This window comes from Somniosus microcephalus, chromosome 4 (assembly GCF_052327205.1).
Source record: "Somniosus microcephalus isolate GS21.2 chromosome 4, FLI_Smic_1.0, whole genome shotgun sequence".
NCBI lineage: Eukaryota > Metazoa > Chordata > Chondrichthyes > Squaliformes > Somniosidae > Somniosus > Somniosus microcephalus.
Genome location: NC_140990.1, coordinates 40,936,523 through 40,956,211, shown reverse-complemented (window position 1 = coordinate 40,956,211; position 19,689 = coordinate 40,936,523). Strand labels below are relative to the sequence as shown.

At 43.8% G+C, this 19,689-nt stretch overlaps 1 pseudogene; it reads right to left on the bottom strand.

Annotated features, from left to right (window-relative positions):
- The window catches only part of LOC147118707 (uncharacterized), a 107,853-nt pseudogene that overhangs the window by 73,622 nt on the left and 14,542 nt on the right, over nt 1-19,689 (bottom strand).

Here is a 19,689-nt window from a genome sequence, read left to right as displayed (position 1 = left end):
GCCCTGTCCAATGCAGAAAGAAATTCAACGACCTCACTTGGGTCGTGAGGGTGAGTGTTGTCTCTGCAAACTTCTGCATCCCTTCATTTGCACCTGACTTCATGGCTCCAGGGTGTGTTGTGACCCATTGGCCATCTGCCAGCAAGCACCCATGGCCCTTTCTGGGCACACACATGCATATTTGACTCAAGGCATCATGTAAGGTCTCTTGCACCATGGGAGGCATGAGATGATCACTCAGGGCATCATGTAAAGGCTCCTCCACCATGGGGGGCATGAGATGATCATTCATGGCATCATATAACATAACTTCGCCTCCTTTCCCCTGCAGTCAAAGCTGGCGAGGATTGGCAAAGACCAGCTTCGCACCGCTGGAGGAACTCCACAAGTGATCACTCTCACGGATCTCGAGGAGAGAGTCCACCAGATTCTTGGAGGACGTCTGAGTGGTCCTGTTACCACTGCAGCTGCCGACTCCATTGTCGACAGCGATGGTAAGGTTCTCACCTTTTACAACTGTCTCCTTCCACTTGTTCCCCCCGCCAGCATGCTTTCTCACTGTGGACCCATGTCATAGCCTTGCCGCAATCTGACATCCCTTGCTGCCAAGCTGTCCTTTTGCTAAAGCCACTCTTCCACCTCCCTGCTTTCAGATGCTGCATCACCAGCTCGGGAGCCGGGCCCTCAAGCTGCCAGTGCCAGTGCCTCCGAAGGCTCAATGAGAAAATTACTGTCCAACAGAAGGTCAGCAACTCTCTCCAGCAACGATCAGAATGGCCAGCCCAAATGGCTGCAGCTTTTATACTAATGCTGTCCCGTTTAAATTGTGCCCCCCGAATCCGAGAAGGACCTGGGAACGGTCCATCCAACTGTCACTAATAGCGCCAGGCGGGAAGGGTGCGGGCGCCACCGAATATCCGGTCCGGTGCGCCAAAAAGGCGTTGCACACTGAAATTATGTCATGATCTGCCTGTGCCCGCGGGCCCGCGCAAAGAGTTAGCGCCGGCGTTAAAAGGATATGGGAGGTGGCGCGATATTCACTGCGCCCGCCCGAAAATTGGGTAATGCCCCAATTCACAGGCTCTTTAGGTGCTAAACGCTGGCGCTACCAACCGAATTTCTAGGCCTGGGCCTAGTGTTATATAAACCAAGACAGGGACTAGTGTAATACAAACAGAGACAGAGTCTAGTGTAATATAAACAGAGACAGGGTCTAGTGTAATATAAACCGAGACAGGAACTAGTGTAATATAAACAGAGACAGGGTCAATGTAATATAAACAGAGACAGGGTCTAGTGTAATATAAACAGAGACAGAGTCTAATGTAATATAAAGAGAGACAGGGCCTAGCATAATATAAACAGAGGCAGGGCCTAGTGTAATATAAACAGAGACAGGGTCTAGTGTAATATAAACAGAGACAGGGTCTAGTGTAATATAAACAGAGACAGGATCTAGTGTAATATAAACAGAGACAGCGTCTAGTGTAATATAAACAGAGACAGGGTCCAGCATAATATAAACAGAGATAGGGCCTAGTGTAATATAAACAGTGACAGGACCGAGTGTAATATACACAGAGACAGGGTCTAGTGTAAAATAAACACAGAGTGGGTCTAGTCTAATATAAACAGAGACAGGGTCTAGTGTAATATAAACAGAGACAGGGTCCAGTGTAAAATAAACAGAGACAGGGTCTAGTCTAATATAAATAGAGACAGGGCCTAGTGTAATATATAATGAGACAGGATCTTGTGTAATATAACCAGAGACAGGGTCTAGAGTAATATAAACAGAGACAGCGTCTAGTGTAATATAAACAGAGACAGCATCTAGTGTAATATAAACAGAAACAGGGTCTCATGTAATATAAACAGAGACAGGGCGTAGTGTAATATAAAGAGAGACAGGGTCTAGTGTAACATAAACAGAGACAGCGTCTAGCGTAATATAAAAAGAGACAGGGTCTAGTGAAATATATACCGTGACAGGGCTGAGTGTAACATAAACAGAAACAGGATCTGGTGTAAAATAAACAGAGACAGGGTCTAGTGTAATATAAACAGAGACAGGGTCTAGTGTAATATAAACCGAGACAGGAACTAGTGTAATATAAACAGAGACAGGGTCAATATAATATAAACAGAGACAGGGTCTAGTGTAATATAAACAGAGACAGAGTCTAATGTAATATAAAGAGAGACAGGGCCTAGCATAATATAAACAGAGGCAGGGCCTAGTGTAATATAAACAGAGACAGGGTCTAGTGTAATATAAACAGAGACAGGGTCTAGTGTAATATAAACAGAGACAGGATCTAGTGTAATATAAACAGAGACAGCGTCTAGTGTAATATAAACAGAGACAGGGTCCAGCATAATATAAACAGAGATAGGGCCTAGTGTAATATAAACAGTGACAGGACCGAGTGTAATATACACAGAGACAGGGTCTAGTGTAAAATAAACACAGAGTGGGTCTAGTCTAATATAAACAGAGACAGGGTCTAGTGTAATATAAACAGAGACAGGGTCCAGTGTAAAATAAACAGAGACAGGGTCTAGTCTAATATAAATAGAGACAGGGCCTAGTGTAATATATAATGAGACAGGATCTTGTGTAATATAACCAGAGACAGGGTCTAGAGTAATATAAACAGAGACAGCGTCTAGTGTAATATAAACAGAGACAGCATCTAGTGTAATATAAACAGAAACAGGGTCTCATGTAATATAAACAGAGACAGGGCGTAGTGTAATATAAAGAGAGACAGGGTCTAGTGTAACATAAACAGAGACAGCGTCTAGCGTAATATAAAAAGAGACAGGGTCTAGTGAAATATATACCGTGACAGGGCTGAGTGTAACATAAACAGAAACAGGATCTGGTGTAAAATAAACAGAGACAGGGTCTAGTGTAATATAAACAGAGACCGGGTCTAGAGCAATATAAACTGAGACAGGGCCTAGTGTAACAGAAAGAGAAAAGGGTCCAGTGCAATATAAACAGAGACAGGGTCTAGTGTAATATAAACAGAGACAGGGACTAGTGTATTATATACAGAGACAGCGTCCAGTTTAATATAAGTATTAGACAGGGTCTAGTCTAATATAAACAGAGACAGGGGACTAGAAATTGGGTATAGCCCCGCTTGGGGTGTTAGAATTGGTACAGCGCAAAGTTTATAGCCAGACGCAACTTATCGCCACCTGGCGTGATTTTGGGTTGCATCGCCCCTAAAGATGATTGAGGTGCGAATTCAGGCATTACACGGGACTCCTAAGGTGCTAAACTTCCGGCGCAACCCAATATCGGAGCGGACGGGCGCAGTGCAGCTGCTCTCAATTACCGATGACCACAAGACTTCCAGGCGCCAGCCAGTTCTTAAAGGGGTGGGTCAGTCAGCTTCAGCATCCACACTCTGTGCCATGCAGGCCTCAGAATCGGCGCAGGCCGTTCTCCGGCGCTAAAAACTTGGACCAGATGGAGGAGGTGAGACAGGGAGCAGAGCGCTTCACCCATGAGGCTCTGGAGCAATTGGTGGCCGCAGTGGTGCGCCGGCGAGATGTTCTCTACCTAGACAATGGCAGGAGGCTGAATCATGAGGGCTACCGACGAGCTTGGAGGGATGTATGCCAGAGGGTCAACTCCGGCAGCATGCTGACCAGGAGCCCTGTCCAATGCAGAAAGTAATTCAACGACCTCACTCGGGTCGTGAGGGTGAGTGTTGTTTCTGCAAACTTCTGCATCCCTTCATTTGCACCTGACTTCATGGCTACAGGGTGTGCTGTGACCCATTGGCCATCTCCCAGCATGCACCCATGGCCCTTTCTGGGCACACACATGCACATTTGACTCAAGGCGTCATGTAAGGGCTCTTGCACCATGGGGAAATGAGATGATCACTGAAGGCATCATGTAAGGGCTCCTCCACCGTGGGGGGCATGGGATGATCACTCAGGGCATCATGTAACATAACTTCCCCTCCTTTCCCCTGCAGTCCAAGCTGGCGAGGATTGGCAAAGACCAGCTTCGCACCAGTGGAGGATCTCCACAAGTGGTCACTCTCACAGATCTCGAGGAGAGAGTCCACCAGATTCTTGGAGGACGCCTGAGTGGTCCTGTTACCACTGCAGCTACCGACCCCATTGTCGACAGCGATGGTAAGGTTCTCACCTTTTACAACTGTCTCCTTCCACTTGTTCCCCCCGCCAGCAAGCTTTCTCACTGTGGACCCATGTCATAGCCTTGGCGCAATCTGGCATCCCTTGCTGCCAAGCTGTCCTTTCATTAAAGCCACTGTTCCACCTCCCTGCTTTCAGATGCTGCATCACCAGCTTGGGAGCCGAGCCCTCAAGCTGCCAGTGACAGTGCCTCCGAAGGCTCAATGAGAAAATTACTGTCCAACAGAAGGTCAGCAACTCTCTCCAGCAACGATCAGAATGGCCAGCCCAAATGGCTGCAGCTTTTATACTAATGCTGTCCCCTTTAAATTGTGCCCCCCGAGTCCGAGAAGGACCTGGGAACGCTCCATCCAACTGTCACTAATAGCGCCAGGCGGGAAGGGTGCGGGCGCCACCGAATATCCGGTCCGGGGCGCCAAAAAGGCGTTGCACACTGAAATGACGTCATGATCTGCCTGTGCCCGTGGGCACGCGCAAAGAGTTAGCACCGGCGCTAAAATGATACCCAATATGGGAGGTGGCGCTATATTCACTGCGCCTGCCTAAAAATTGGGTAAAGCCCCAATTCTCAGGCTCTTTAGGCGCTAATCGCTGGTGCTACCAACCGAATTTCTATGCCTGGGCATAGTTTAATATAAACCGAGACAGGGACTAGTGTATATATAAACCGAGACAAGGACTAGTGTAATATAAACAGAGACAGGGTCTAGTGTAATATAAACAGAGATAGGGTCTAATGTAATAACAATAGAGACAAGGCCCAGTGTAATATAAACAGAGCCAGGGTCGAGTGTAACACAAACAGAGACAGGGTCTAGTGAAATATAAACAGAGACAGGGTCAAGTGTAATATACACAGAGACAGGGCCTAGTGTAATATAAACAGAAACATGGCCTAGTGTAATATACATTGAGACAGGGTCTAGTATAATATAAACAGTGACAGGTACTAGTGTAATATAACCAGAGACAGGGTCTAGTCTAATATAAACAGAGACAGCGTCTAGTGTAATATAAACTGAGGTAGGTTCTAGTGTAATATAAGCAGATACAGGGCCTAGTGTAATATAAACAGAGACAGCGTCTAGTTTAATATAAGTATTACAAAGGGTCTCGTCTAATATAAACAGAGACAGTGCCTAGTGTAATATAAACCGAGACAGGGACTGACGTAATGGCCCAGAAATTCGAGTCGGGGGCTTGCCGCGTGTGTAAGCCCCCGATCTGCACTTATCCGACGTGCCGGCCATTGAGCTTCAGGGACGCCTGGAATTGCTGTTTTAAAATGTTGACTCCCGGGCAGCATCTGACGTCACGCCGCCCAGAAGTGCAGCCAGCGCGAAGCCTGTAGCGCACTGTGCAACTGAGACACGCCCCTTGAGGTCTCAGTTTAACAGGACACGCCCCAATGTTTCTGCCAAGCTGCTAAGCATTTTTACATGCAAAGCAGCAGTTTAAATAGGTTTTTGAAAGTTTTTTGAAGCTTTTGGTAACTTTTATAAACTTTTAAAAACGTTTACATTATTTTGAAGAATCTGAAGTAGTTTTAAACAGAATTAAAGCAATTTAAAGACTTTTAAAAGCCCTAAAAGAATTTTTTAAATTCCATTTATTTATTTAGCAATGTCGTCGTCATACGTGTCTTCACACTGTTCCCTTTGGGGAACTGTATGAAGTGGTGGAAGGATTTATGGCCATGATTAACGCTCATTCCGTGACCGTAACCATCTTTGAACCAGCCATTAGGGCGGTTAGTCCTATGGCGGGAGGGTTTTACGGGCTCCCACAAGCTATACAAGGAGGGGGGCCACCCACACCCACGGACGCAAATATCCCACTGGATATCAACCCAGAATTTAGAGCCGGAGCTCCAACTCCACTTGCCGGGACTGTCTGGAGCGGGGTTCCGAAACCATACCCTGATCTGGCCCAGCGGTGGGGATCCTACCGCTATGCCAAAGGCCCAATCCGATTAGCAACGTGAAATGGCTGGAATGAGCACAATTCACGGCATTAAAAGAACTCACAATTGAACTGATGATGACCTCAGCAATCTCCTCAACGAAGTGGAGGCGCAGCGCCTGCTCATCATTGGTAATGAGAAGTCAAAGGCGCCGCAAAAAGGGCAGATGATAGCTTGGTCTTTCAAGTGGCAGCATAGGGCTCCAGTCACGGGGAGGGAAAAGGCGCAGGAAACGTATGGGTGTCACCTTTTGTGCAGAGTGGGCCTTTTGCGTAGCAGTAAGCATCCCCGCCGCTGGGCCAGAAGGAGTAGGGTTTCGAACCCCACTCCAGACAGTCCCGGCAAGTGGAGTCGGAGCTCCAACTATAAATTCTGGGTGGACATCCAGCGGGATACTTGTGTCTGTGGGTGTGGGTGGCCCCCCCCCCCTCAGATGGGTTGTGGGAGCCCGTAAAACACTCACACCATAGGACTAACCACCCTAATGGCTGGTTCAAAGATGGTTACGGTCACGGAATGAGCGTTAATCACGGCCATAAATCCTTCCACCACTTCATACAGTTCCCGAAAGGGAACAGTGTGAGGATACGTACGACGATGACCTCTTGCACAATGCACCTCCTTGGACCCTCAGTCGCAGATGCGAGGGGGCAAATCGTGCAATTGTTAAATTTTTCATTTTATTGACATGTAAAATGTTGGCCCAGTAATTCCCTTCCAAATGCGCGAGTACGGTCGGGGTACTTACGTGTCTGGCCAGAGGAAATGCCAGTTTTCAGCATGCACAGCGCATGCGGGGAAAACCGGCATTTCCTGTCCTCTGAATGAAGGGGTTCAGAGGCAGAACGCATTCGCAGTAAAATTCGCCGCTTTCATTCATGCTTTCAGTGAGGTCAAGTCCTTACAACTTACACATGAAAAAAGCATGGGTACAGTTGCTCCAGAGGCTGTGGAGGAAGATATTTCTTATCGTGGAGCTTCTGAAAGTATGTATGTCTGTATATATTCCTTTGCATGTTATGTATATATTCCTTTACTTATGTGTATGAAAGTATAATTTAATTATGACTTTCAGAGAAAGTAACTTATTGGAAAATCATAATTAAAAACATACATTCGTACACATAAGTAAAGGAATATAAAACATACATACATATACGTAAAGGAATATGTGCGGACATACAAACATAATTACTTATTACTGATGAAAAGTTTCTTTCTTAAAAGTGCTGGAAATGTTACATTACTCATTTTAGAACACTCATTTTCACATTCAATTCACACAGCCACAATTGCTCCTTCTACCTACCGTTCTGAAAACCCGTTTAAAAAAAAATTTAAACTTTAAAACTTCCTTAAAATTTCTTAATATAACTTCCCTCCCTTTCCCAAACAAAAATATTGCCTTTCAGAAGCTCCACGATAAAATATATCTTCCTCCGCAGCCTTGGAACAACTTTACACATGCTTTTTTCAAGTGTAACATGTAAGGACTTACCATCACTGAATCCATGAATGAAATCGACGAAGTTCACTGCGCAGGCGCTGCCTGTGCAGTCGCACGCGCTGTGCCTATGAACCCCTTCGTTCCGAGGACTGGAAATGCCGGCGTTCCCCGCATGCGCTGTCCATGCTGAACGCCGGCATTTCCAACGGCCAGATGCGTGAGTACCAAGACCGTACTCACGCATTTGGTCACGAATTTCTGGCCCAATATAAACAGAGACAGGGTCTAGTGTAACATAAACAGAGATAGGGTCTAGTGTAATATATATAGAGACAGGGCCCAGGGTAATATAAACAGAGACAGGGTCTAGAGTAATATAAACAGAGACAGGGTCTAGTGTAATTTAAACAGAGACATGGTCTAGTGTAATATAAACAGAGACAGGGTCTAGTGTAATATAAACAGAGACAGGATCTAGTGTAACATAAACAGAGACAGGGCCTACTGTAATATAAACAGAGGGGGCCTAGTGTAATATAAACAGAGACCGGGTCTATTGTAATAAAAACAGAGACAGAGTCTAGTGTAATATAAACAGAGACAGGGCCCAGTGTAATATAAACAGAGACATTGCCTAGCGTATTTTATACGGAGACAGGGTCTAGTGTAGTATAAACAGAGACAGTGTGTAGTGTAATATAAACTGAGACAGGGACCAGTGTAATAAAAACTGAGACAGAGCCTGGTGTAAAATAAACAGAGACAGGGTCGATTGAAATATAAACAGACCCAGGGTCTAGTGTAATATAAGCAGAGACATGGTCTAGTGCAGTAATAACTGAGACAGTGTGCAGTGACTATAAACAGAGACAGGGCCCAGTGTAATATAAACAGACCCAGGGTCTCGTGTAATATAAACAGAGACAGGGCCAAGTGTAATATAAACAGGGACAGGGCCCAGTGTAATATAAACGGAGACAGGTTCTAGGGTAGTATTAACAGAGACGGGGTCTAGTCTAATATAAACAGAGACAGTGTCCAGTGTAATATTAACAGAGATGGGGTCTATTGTATTATAAAGAGAGACAGGGTCCAGTCTAATATCAACAGAGACAGTCTCGTGTAATCTAAACAGAGACAGGCTCTAGTGTAATATATACAGAGACAGGGTCTAGTGTAACATAAACAGAGATGGGGTCTAGTGTAATAAAAACAGAGACAGGGTCTCGTGTAATATAAAGAGAGACAGGGTCTAGTGTAATATAAAGAGAGACAGAGTCTGGTGTAATGTAAACCGAGACGGGCCGAGTGTAATATAAACAGAGACAGGGTCTAGAGTAATATAAAAAGAGACAGTGTCTAGTGTAATATAAACAGAGACAGGATCTAGAGTAATATAAACAGAGCCAGGGTCTAGTGTAATATAAACAGGGACATGGTCTCGTGTAATATAAACAGAGACAGAGTCTAGTGTAATATAAACAGAGACAGGGTCTAGTGTAATATAAACAGGGACAGGGCCCAGTGTAATATAAACAGAGACAGGGTCTAGTGTAATATCAACAGAGACAGGGTCAAGTGTAATATAAACAGAGAGAGTGTCTAGTGTAATATAAACAGAGACAGTGTCTAATGTAATATATACAGAGACAGGGTCTAGTGTAATATATACAGAGACAGGGTCCAGTGTAACATAAACAGAGATGGGGTCTAGTGTAATATAAACAGAGACAGGCTCTAGTGTAATATATACAGAGACAGGCTCTAGTGTAATATATACAGAGACAGGGTCTAGTGTAACATAAACAGAGATGGGGTCTAGTGTAATATAAACAGAGACAGGGTCTAGTGTAATGTAAACTGAGACAGGGACTAGTGCAATAAAAACAGAGACAGGGTCTCGTGTAATATAAAGAGAGACAGGGTCTAGTGTAATATAAAGAGAGACAGGGTCTAGTGTAATATAAACAGAGACAGAGTCTGGTGTAATGTAAACAGAGACGGGCCTAGTGTAATATAAACAGAGACAGGGTCTAGAGTAATATAAAAAGAGACAGGGACTAGTGTATTATAAACTGAGACAGTGTCTCGTGTAATATAAACAGAGACAGGGTCTAGAGTAATATAAACAGAGCCAGGGTCTAGTGTAATATAAACAGGGACAGGGCCCAGTGTAATATAAACAGAGACATGGTCTAGTGTAATATAAACAGAGACAGAGTCTAGTGTAATATAAACAGAGACAGGGTCTAGTGTAATATAAACAGGGACAGGGCCCAGTGTAATATAAACAGAGACAGTGTCTAGTGTAATATCAACAGAGACAGGGTCAAGTGTAATCTCAACAGAGAGAGTGTCTAGTGTAATATAAACAGAGACAGTGTCTAATGTAATATATACAGAGACAGGGTCTAGTGTAATATAAACAGAGACAGTGTCCAGTGTAATATTAACAGAGATGGGGTCTAGTGTATTATAAAAAGAGACAGGGTCCAGTCTAATATCAACAGAGACAGAGTCTCGTGTAATCTAAACAGAGACAGGTTCCAGTGTAATATAAACAGAGACAGGGTCTAGTGTAATATAAAGAGAGGGTCCAGTGTAATATAAACAGAGACAGAACGTAGTGTAATATAAATCAGTGTGGCGGTACCATCGGTTGTACCTTACATAAAGACACATAATTTCTTTAACTTACCTTACTGTATGTTTAACTAACCTTTTGGGGCCGTTACCCTTTTAACTTACCTGTTGGGGCCATTGCCCCTTTAAGACGCGCCTTAGGGTGCTGACGTCACGTACGACGTGACGTGCGTGCGGCGGTTGACGGCCCGACTCGGCTTTCCTGGACGGCCGCTGGCACAGCCCGGCCTAGCGTCTTCGACTGCATCGGCCAGCGGACGGGAGTGATGCGATCTTCCGCTCCCGCGGCAAGCACCAGCTCAGCCTGGCATCCAGCTCCCGCTCCCGACTTCGGCGTCAACGGCCAGCGACGCAACGACGCGCATCACGCGACTCCCTTAGCACGGAAAACGCAAAAAACGTGATGAAGTCACAAAATGAACGCGAGTACATCATCATGCTCTCCACAGGACTGCGAACTCAGTTCTCGTGGAGTCCCCGCTGCGACAAGACCGATACCATGGTGCTCCTACAGTCAGCCATCTTACCTGATGTAATTAGTCTGTTCCTGTAAATAAACAACTTGTTAATAGTTCGTCGAACTCAAACTCTCTTAATTAGTGGCGATCTACACGAACCGCTACACCAGTGTATTAAAAACAAAGACATGATCTGGTTTAATATGAACAGAGACAGAGTCTAGTGTAATATAAACCTTGACAGGGTCGAGTGTAACATAAACAGAAACAGGATCTAGTGTAAAATAAAGAGAGACAGGGCCGAGAACAATATAAACAGAGACAGGGTCTAGTGTAATATAAACAGAGACAGGGCCGAGTGTAATATAAACAGAGACAGGGTCTAGTGTAATATAAACAGAGACAGGGTCTAGTGTAATATAAACAGAGACAGGGTCTAGTGTAATATAAACAGAGACAGGGTCTAGAGTAATATGAACAGAGACAGGGTCTAGTGTAATATAAACAGAGACAGTGTCTAGTGTAATATAAACAGAGACAGGGTCTAGTGTAATATAAACAGAGACAGGGTCTAGTGTAATATAAACAGAGACTGGGTCTAGTGTAATATAAACAGAGACAGGGTCTAGTGTAATATAAACAGAGACAGGGTCTAGTGTAATATAAACAGAGACAGGGTCGAGTGTAACGTAAACAGAAACAGGATCTAGTGTGATATTAATTTCAGACAGAGTCTAGAGTAATACAAACAGAGACAGAGTCCAGTGTAATATAAAAAGAGACAGGGTCTAGTGTAATATAAACAGTGACAGGGTCTAGTGTAATATAAACAGAGACATGGTCTAGTGTAATATAAACAGAGACAGGGTCTAGTGTAATATAAATAGATTCAGGGTCCAGTGTAATTTAAACAGAGACAGGGTCTGGTGTAATATAAATAGAGACAGGGCCTAGTGTAATATAAACAGAGACAGGGCCCAGTATAATAAAAATAGGGACAAGGCCCACTGTAATATAAATAGAGACAGGAACTAGTGTAATATAAACAGAGTCAGGGTCTCGTGTAATATAAACAGAGACAGGGTCGAGTGTAATATAAACAGAGACAGGGTCCAGTGTAATATAAATAGAGTCAGGGTCCAGTGTAATTTAAACAGAGACAGGGCCTAGTGTAATATAAACAGAGACAGGGATTAGTGTAATATAAACAGAGACAGAGTGTAGTGTAATATAAACAGAGGCAGGGTCTAGTGTAATATAAACAGAGACAGGGTGTTGTGTAATATAAACAGATACAGGGTCTAGAGTAATACAAACAGAGGCAGGGTCTAGTGTAATAGAAACACAGACAGGGTCTAGTGTAATATAAAAAGCGACAGGGTCTAGTGTAATATAAACAGTGACAGGGTCTAGTGTAATATAAACAGAGACAGGGTCTAGTGTAATATAAACAGAGACAGGGACTAGTGTAATATAAACAGAGACAAGGTCTAGTGTAATATAAACAGATACAGGGTCTAGTGTAATATAAATAGATTCAGGGTCCAGTGTAATTTAAACAGAGACAGGGTCTCGTGTAATATAAACAGAGACAGGGCCCAGTGTAATAAAAATAGCGACAGGGCCCAGTGTAATATAAATAGAGACATGAACTAGTGTAATATAAACAGAGACAGGGATTAGTGTAATATAAATAGAGTCAGGGTCCAGTGTAATTTAAGCAGAGACAGGGTCTAGTGTAATATAAACAGAGACAAGGCCTAGTGTAATACAAACAGAGACAGGGCCCAGTGTAATAAAAATAGGGACCGGGCCCAGTGTAATATAAATAGAGACATGAACTAGTGTAATATAAACAGAGTCAGGGTCTCGTGTAATATAAACAGAGACAGGGTCTAGTGTAATATAAACAGAGACAGGGTCCAGTGTAATATAAATAGGCCTAGAAATTGGGTTTTGGCTTAGCCAGGGCTTTAGCGCCGGAAATTAGTGCCGGCGCTAAGTCCCCTGCGCGCGCCAAAAATTCAGTGGCGCCGCGCCCAAACGGCTGCCGGCGCTACTGAAGGGTCTTAGCGCCTGGAAAAGGGCGCTAACTGCCGTTTAGCGCCGGAATTCCGGCGCTGCGGCACCCAATGCGGTGCGGCAGGCTGGGGAAGTGCAGGCCTCCTCCTTCCGTTAAGGAGGAGCTGCCTGCACCCGGCCGCGGCCCGCACAAATCTGCTTAAAAATGAGCCCGGCACCTTGGACAAGTGCCGGGCTTGCATCTGTTCCGGGGGGGGGTGGGAGAGAAGTCCGGGAAGGGAGCTTCGGGCAGGCGGCCGGCGGGAAAGCGGCCGGCCGCCGCGGGGCCTTTAATGCGCCGGCGCTAACTGCAGTAAGGCACCTCTGACAAAACGCTGGTTGCGGCTGCCACGGGCGAGGCGGCCGCAACTCAATTTCGGAGTTCGGGCGGGTTACCACGGCAACCGGGACGCTGCGTGCACCGATGACGTCATCGGTGCCGGCGCAGCGCTACCAGAGCAAAGCCGATTTAGGGCCCCAGGGAATTTCACTACTGGCCATAACTCCGGCGCAAGGCCCTCTAGCGCCTCAAATGAGGCGCTAAGGCTACTGAATTTTCAGCCGATAGAGTCAGGGTCCAGTGTAATTTAAACAGAGACAGGGCCTAGTGTAATATAAACAGAGACAGGGATTAGTGTAATATAAACAGAGACAGAGTGTAGTGTAATATAAACAGAGGCAGGGTCTAGTGTAATATAAACAGAGACAGGGTGTCGTGTAATATAAACAGAGACAGGGTCTAGTGTAATAGAAACACAGACAAGGTCTAGTGTAATATAAAAAGCGACAGGGTCTAGTGAAATATAAACAGTGACAGGGTCTAGTGTAATATAAACAGAGACAGGGTCTAGTGCAATATAAACAGAGACAGGGACTAGTGTAATATAAACAGAGACAGGGTCTAGTGTAATATAAACAGATACAGGGTCTAGTGTAATCTAAATAGATTCAGGGTCCAGTGTAATTTAAACAGAGACAGGGTCTAGTGTAATATAAACAGAGACAATGCCTAGTGTATTACAAACAGAGACAGGGCCCAGTGTAATAAAAATAGGGACAGGGCCCAGTGTAATATAAATAGAGACATGAACTAGTGCAAGATAAACAGAGTCAGGGTCTAGTGTAATATAAACAGAGACAGGGTCTATTGTAATATAAAGAGAGACAGGGTCCAGTGTAATATAAATAGAGTCAGGGTCCAGTGTAATTTAAACAGAGACAGGGTCTCGTGTAATATAAACAGAGACAAGGCCTAGTGTAATACAAACAGAGACAGGGCCCAGTGTAATAAAAATAGGGACAGGGCCCAGTGTAATATAAATAGAGACATGAACTACTGTAATATAAACAGAGACAGGGATTAGTGTAATATAAACAGAGACAGGGTCCAGTGTAATATAAATAGAGTCAGGGTCCAGTGTAATTTAAACAGAGACAGGGTCTAGTGTAATATCAACAGAGACAGGGTCTAGTGTAATATAAACAGAGACAGGGATTAGTGTAACATAAACAGAGACAGCGCCTAGTGTAATATATACAGAGACAGGTCTCGTGTAATATAAACAGAGACAGGGTCTAGTGTAATATAAACAGAGACAGGGTCTGGTCTTAGATAAACAGAGACAGGGTCTAGTGTAATATAAACAGAGACAGGGTCTAGTTTAATATCAACAGAGACAGGATCTACTTTAATATAAACAGAGACAGGGTCCAGTGTAATATAAACAGAGACAGGGTCTTGTGTAACATAAACAGAGACAGGGCCTAGTGTAGTATAAACAGTCAGGGTCTAGTGTAATATAAAGAGAGACAGGTTCTAGTGTAATATAAACAGAGACTGGGTCTAGTGTAATATAAACACAGACAGGGTCTAGTGTAATACAAACACAGACCGGGTCTAGTGTAATATAAACACAGACAGGGTCCAGTGTAATATAAACACAGACAGGGCCTGGTGTATTATAAACAGAGACAGGGTCTAGTGTAATATAAAGAGAGACAGTGTGTAGTGTAATATAAACAGAGACAGGGTGTAGTGTAATATAAACAGAGGCAGGGCCTAGTGTAATATAAACAGAGACAGGGTGTAGTGTAATATAAACAGAGACAGGGTCAAGTGTAATAAAAACAGAGACAGGGTGTAGTGTAATATAAACAGAGGCAGGGTCAAGTGTAATATAAACAGAGACAGGGTCAAGTGTAATATAAACAGAGACAGGGTCTAGTGTAATTTAAACAGAGACAGGGTCAAGTGTAATATAAACAGAGACAGGGCCCAGTGTAATTTAAACAGATACAGGGTCTAGTATAATATACACAGAGACAGGGTGGAGTGTCATATAAACAGATACACGGCTGAAAATTCAGTAGCCTTAGCGCCTCATTTGAGGCGCTAGAGGGCCTTGCGCCGGAGTTATGGCCAGTAGTGAAATTCCCTGGGGCCCTAAATCGGCGTTGCTCCGGTAGCGCTGCGCCGGCACCGATGACGTCATCGGTGCGCGCAGCGTCCCGGTTGCCGTGGTAACCCGCCCGAACTCCGAAATTGAGTTGCGGCCGCCTCGCCCGTGGCAGCCGCAACCAGCGTTTTGTCAGAGGTGCCTTACTGCAGTTAGCGCCGGCGCATTAAAGGCCCCGCGGCGGCCGGCCGCTTTCCCGCCGGCCGCCTGCCGCAGCTCCCTTCCCGGACTTCTCTCCCACCCCCCCCGGAACAGATGCAAGCCCGGCACTTGTCCGAGGTGCCGGGCTCATTTTTAAGCAGATTTGCGCGGGCCGCGGCCGGGTGCAGGCAGCTCCTCCTTAACGGAAGGAGGAGGCCTGCACTTCCCCAGCCTGCCGCACCGCATCGGGTGCCGCAGCGCCGGAATTCCGGCGCGAAACGGCAGTTAGCGCCCTTTTCCAGGCGCTAAGACCCTTCAGTAGCGCCGGCAGCCGTTTGGGCGCGGCGCCACTGAATTTTTGGCGCGCGCAGGGGACTTAGCGCCGGCACTAATTTCCGGCGCTAAAGCCCCGGCTAAGCCAAAACCCAATTTCCAGGCCACAGTATCTAGTTTAATACAAACAGAGACAGGGTCTAGACCAATACAAACAGAGACAGGGTCTAGTGTAATATAAACACAGACAGGGTCTAGTGTAATATAAACAGAGACAGGGCCTAGTATATTATAAACAGAGACAGGGTCTTGTGTAACATAACCAGAGACAGGGCCGAGTGTTATTTAAACAGAGACTGGGTCTAGTGTAATATAAAAACAGACAGGGTCTAGTGTAATACAAACACAGACCGCGTCTAGTGTAATATAAACACAGACAGGGTCCAGTGTAAAAAATACACAGACAGGGCCTAGTGTATTATAAACAGAGACAGGGTCTATATTATAAACAGAGACAGGGTGTAGTGCAATATAAAGAGAGACAGGGTGTAGTGTAATATAAGCAGAGACAGGGTGTAGTGTAATCTAAACAGTGGCAGGGTCTAGTGTAATATAAACAGAGACAGGGTGTAGTGTAATATAAACAGAGACAGGGTCAAGTGTAATATAAACAGAGACAGGGTGTCGTGTAATATAAACAGAGACAGGGTCAAGTGTAATATAAACTGCGACAGGGTCTAGTATAATATAAACAGAGACAGGGCCTACTGTAATATAAACAGAGGCAGGGTCGAGTGTAACGTAAACAGAAACAGGATTTAGTGTGATATTAATTACAGACAGAGAGTCTAGAGTAATGCAAACAGAGACAGGGTCTAGTGTATTATAAACAGAGACAGTGTCTAGTGTAATATAAACAGAGACAGAGTGTAGTGTAATATAAACAGAGGCAGGGTCTACTGTAATATAAACAGAGACAGGGTGTCGTGTAATATAAACAGATACAGGATCTAGTGTAATACAAAGAGAGAAAGGGTCTGGTGTATTATAAACAGAGACAGGGTCTCGTGTAATAGAAACAGAGACAGGGTCTAGTGCAATATAAACAGAGACAGGGACTAGTGTAATATAAACAGAGACAGGGTCTAGTGTAATATAAACAGATACAGGGTCTAGTGTAATATAAATAGATTCAGGGTCCAGTGTAATTTAAACAGAGACTGGGTCTAGTGTAATATAAACAGAGACAAGGCCTCGTGTAATACAAACAGAGACAGGGCCCAGTGTAATATAAATAGGGACAGGGCCCAGTGTAATATAAATAGAGACATGAACTAGTGTAATATAAACAGAGTCAGGGTCTAGTGTAATATAAACAGAGACAGGGTCTAGTGCAATATAAACAGAGACAGGGTCCAGTGTAATATAAATAGAGTCAGGGTCCAGTGTAATTTAAACAGAGACAGGGTCTAGTGTAATATAAGCAGAGGCAGGGCCTAGTGTATTATAAACAGAGACAGGGATTAGTATAATATAAACAGAGACAGGGTCCCAGTGTAATATAAATACAGTCAAGGTCCAGTGTAATTTAAACAGAGACACGGTCTAGTGTAATATCAACAGAGACAGGGATTAGTGTAACATAAACAGAGACAGCGCCTAGTGTAATATATACAGAGACAGGTCTAGTGTAATATAAACAGACTGGGTCTAGTCTAATATAAACAGGGACAGGGCCTAGTGTATTATAAACAGAGACAGGGACTAGTGTAATATAAACAGAGACAGGGTCGAGTGTAATATAAACAGAGACAGGGTCTGGTCTTAGATAAACAGAGACAGGGTCTAGTGTAAGATAAACAGAGACAGGGTCTAGTTTAATATCAACAGAGACAGGGTCTACTTTAATATAAACAGAGACAGGGTCCAGTGTAATATAAACAGAGACAGGGTCTAGTGTAATATAAACAGAGACAGTGTCTAGTGTAATATAAACAGAGACAGGGTCTTGTGTAACATAAACAGAGACAGGGCCCAGTGTAATATAAACAGAGACTGGGTCTAGTGTAATATAAACACAGGCAGGGTCTAGTGTAATATAAACACAGACAGGGCCTCGTGTATTGTAAACAGAGACAGGGCCTAGTGTAATATAAACAGAGAGAGGGTCTAGTGTATTATAAACAGAGACAGGGTGTAGTGTAATATAAAGAGAGACAGGGTGTAGTGTAATATAAACAGAGACAGGGTGTAGTGTAATATAAACAGAGACAGGGTGTAGTGTAATATAAACAAAGACAGGGTCAAGTGTAATAAAAACAGGGACACGGTCTAGTGTAATATAAACAGAGACAGGGTCAAGTGTAATATAAACAGAGACAGGGCCTAGTGTAATATAAACAGAGACAGGGCCGAGTGTAATATAATATAAGACAGGGTCAAGTTTAATATAAACAGAGACAGGGTCAAGTGTAATATAAACAGAGACAGGGTCTAGTGTAATTTAAACAGAGACAGGGTCAAGTGTAATATAAACAGAGACAGGGCCCAGTTAATTTAAACAGAGACATGGTCTAGTATAATATACACAGAGACAGGGTGTAGTGTTATATAAACAGATACACTGTCTAGTGTAATATAAACAGTGACAGGGTCTAGTGTAATATAAACAGAGACAGGATCTAGTGTAATATAAACAGAGACAGGGTCTAGTGTAATATAAACAGTGCCAGGATCTAGTGTAATATAAACAGAGACAGGGTCTAGTGTATTATAAACAGAGACAGGGTCTAGTGTAATATAAACAGAGACAGGGTCTAGTGCAATATAAACAGAGACAGGGTCCAGTGTAATATAAATAGAGTCAGGGTCCAGTGTAATTTAAACAGAGACAGGGTCTAGTGTAATATAAGCAGAGGCAGGGCCTAGTGTATTATAAACAGAGACAGGGATTAGTATAATATAAACAGAGACAGGGTCCCAGTGTAATATAAATACAGTCAAGGTCCAGTGTAATTTAAACAGAGACACGGTCTAGTGTAATATCAACAGAGACAGGGATTAGTGTAACATAAACAGAGACAGCGCCTAGTGTAATATATACAGAGACAGGTCTAGTGTAATATAAACAGACTGGGTCTAGTCTAATATAAACAGGGACAGGGCCTAGTGTATTATAAACAGAGACAGGGACTAGTGTAATATAAACAGAGACAGGGTCGACTGTAATATAAACAGAGACAGGGTCTGGTCTTAGATAAACAGAGACAGGGTCTAGTGTAAGATAAACAGAGACAGGGTCTAGTTTAATATCAACAGAGACAGGGTCTACTTTAATATAAACAGAGACAGGGTCCAGTGTAATATAAACAGAGACAGGGTCTAGTGTAATATAAACAGAGACAGTGTCTAGTGTAATATAAACAGAGACAGGGTCTTGTGTAACATAAACAGAGACAGGGCCCAGTGTAATATAAACAGAGACTGGGTCTAGTGTAATATAAACACAGGCAGGGTCTAGTGTAATATAAACACAGACAGGGCCTCGTGTATTGTAAACAGAGACAGGGCCTAGTGTAATATAAACAGAGACAGGGTCTAGTGTATTATAAACAGAGACAGGGTGTAGTGTAATATAAAGAGAGACAGGGTGTAGTGTAATATAAACAGAGACAGGGTGTAGTGTAATATAAACAGAGACAGGGTGTAGTGTAATATAAACAAAGACAGGGTCAAGTGTAATAAAAACAGGGACACGGTCTAGTGTAATATAAACAGAGACAGGGTCAAGTGTAATATAAACAGAGACAGGGCCTAGTGTAATATAAACAGAGACAGGGCCGAGTGTAATATAATAAAAGACAGGGTCAAGTGTAATATAAACAGAGACAGGGTCAAGTGTAATATAAACAGAGACAGGGTCTAGTGTAATTTAAACAGAGACAGGGTCAAGTGTAATATAAACAGAGACAGGGCCCAGTTAATTTAAACAGAGACATGGTCTAGTATAATATACACAGAGACAGTGTGTAGTGTTATATAAACAGATACACTGTCTAGTGT